General features: G+C 55.8%; 1 pseudogene; it reads right to left on the bottom strand.

The window, feature by feature from the left end:
* Positions 1–348: 348 nt before the first annotated feature.
* LOC102843089 lies at positions 349–1,875 on the bottom strand (annotated as a pseudogene).
* Between the last annotated feature and the right edge of the window lie 143 nt (positions 1,876–2,018).

Genomic DNA, 2,018 nt, shown 5'->3' with positions numbered 1-2,018 from the left:
GCCAAGATCCATCTAACATCAGCTACAATATCCCTAGTACCACGACCCCTTCTAAACCCAGCCTGGACTTCTGGCAATTCTCTGTTGATATGCTGTTCCTGTCATTTTTGTATAATCTTCAGTAGAATCTTGCTTGCATGTGAAATCAATGATATTGTTCTGTAGTTTCCACACTCTGTTGGGTCACCCTTCTTTCGAATGGGAACAAATATAGATCTCTTCCAGTTAGTTGGCCAAGGGGTCGTGACCAAGAGGCTGTGGGAGGGACTTCTCGTTTCAGACTTGCATTGTGTGTGCGCTGCTGCTTCTCACTGTGCTCATCGCTGGTTATAAGAGGGAGCTGGCTTGTTAGGAGTTCTTCTGGGGAACCTTGACAGTGACAGTCTTCACTTCAGTGTAGGCCTGCAGACCATACTCCCCAAGCTCGCGGCCGTTCCCCGACATCTTGTAACCACCGAATGGGGACTGAGCCCCAAACACATCATAGCAGTTGATCCACACAGTGCCGGCCTGGAGGACTTGGGACAAGTAGTTGGCCTTGTCTAGGTCCTTTGTGAAGACTGCAGCAGCCAGCCCGTACTTGGAATTGTTGGCCCTCCCAACAACCTCCTCGATGGTCTTGAACTTCAGGACCTGCATCACTGGCCCGAAGATCTCCTCCTTGGCGATGGTCATGCCGTCTTGCACATCTCCAAACGCGGTGGGCTGGAGGAAGTAGCCGTGGTCGGTGGCAGGCCCACCCCCAAAGAGCAACTTAGCCCCTTCCTGCTTCCCGGACTGGATGTAGCCGAGGATCTTCTTGAACTGTTCCTCGTCCACCTGCGGCCCCCGCTTGGTCTTGTTGTCAAAGGGATTCCCAAACACGCGGGCCTTGGCCCGGGCCACGCTGCGCTCCAAAAACTCTGCATACACGTCCTCCTGCACGTAGGTCCGGGAGCCAGCGCAGCAGCACTGGCCCTGGTTGAAGAACAAGGCAAAGTGGGCCTGCTCCACGGCCCAGTCCATGTCAGCATCAGACATGATGATGTTGGGGCTCTTGACCCCCAACTCCAGGGTCACTCTCTTGAGATTACTGTCCCCTGCCGCCACCTGGTTAAGGCGGCCAACCTCAGTGGAGCTTGTGAACGCCACCTTGTCCACATCCTAGTGAGAAGCAATGGCCGCCCCGGCCGTAGGGCCATATCCAGGAATAAAGTTGACCACGCCAGGGGGGAAGCCAGCCTCCTTGATCAGATTGGCCACGTAGAGGGCGGTGAGCGGAGTCTGTTCGGCTACCTTCATCACAACCATGTTGCCAGTTGCCAGAGCGGGGCCCAGCTTCCAGGCCTGCATCAGGAGTGGGAAGTTCCACGGGATGATCTGGCCACACACTCCGACGGGCTCGTGGCGCGTGTAGCTGAAGAAGTCCCCGTCGATGGGGATGGTATTCCCATGGTACTTATCAGCCCAGCCTGCATAATACCGGAGACACTTGACGACCATGCCCAGGTCCACCAGGTAGGATATAACTTAAGGCTTGCCATTGTCCAGAGTCTCCAGGGCCGCCAGGTAGGTCCGGTCCCGCTCGATCAGATCCGCCAGGCGGTTCAGCAGCCGGCCCCTCTCGGATGCGTCCATCCGGCGCCAGGGCGAGCTCAGCTGAAACGCAGCCCGGGCGGCCTTCACTGCCAGGTCCACGTCTTCTTTATCCCCTTCCGCCACCTGACAGATGACCTCTCTATTGGAGGGGTTGATAGTGGGGAATGTTTTCTTGCTGACGGCATCTAGCAACTCATTGTTTATGAAGATCTTGTTGCAGAAGATCTCGGGCTGCTGGTTGGGCGCAGGCACGGTCTGGGCGGCGGCGGACAGCAGCCGGCGGCACAGCCGGGGCACGAGGCGGGTGGCGTGCCGCATGGTCTCGGCGGGGCGGCTGTGCACTGTCTAAATTTTGTTTTTAAAGAGTGAATGCAAGTGATTAATGAATACAGACTTAACACACGTGGTTCTAAAGTTCCTGCTATATATTAAGTAAATAT

The sequence above is a fragment of the Elephantulus edwardii genome, unplaced genomic scaffold (genome assembly GCF_000299155.1).
Source record: "Elephantulus edwardii isolate Elephantulus edwardi_28Jun2011 unplaced genomic scaffold, EleEdw1.0 scaffold00249, whole genome shotgun sequence".
Classification (NCBI taxonomy): Eukaryota; Metazoa; Chordata; class Mammalia; order Macroscelidea; family Macroscelididae; genus Elephantulus; species Elephantulus edwardii.
The sequence above is the reverse complement of the archived record's forward strand: the minus strand, read 5'-3'. Positions and strand labels throughout refer to the sequence as shown.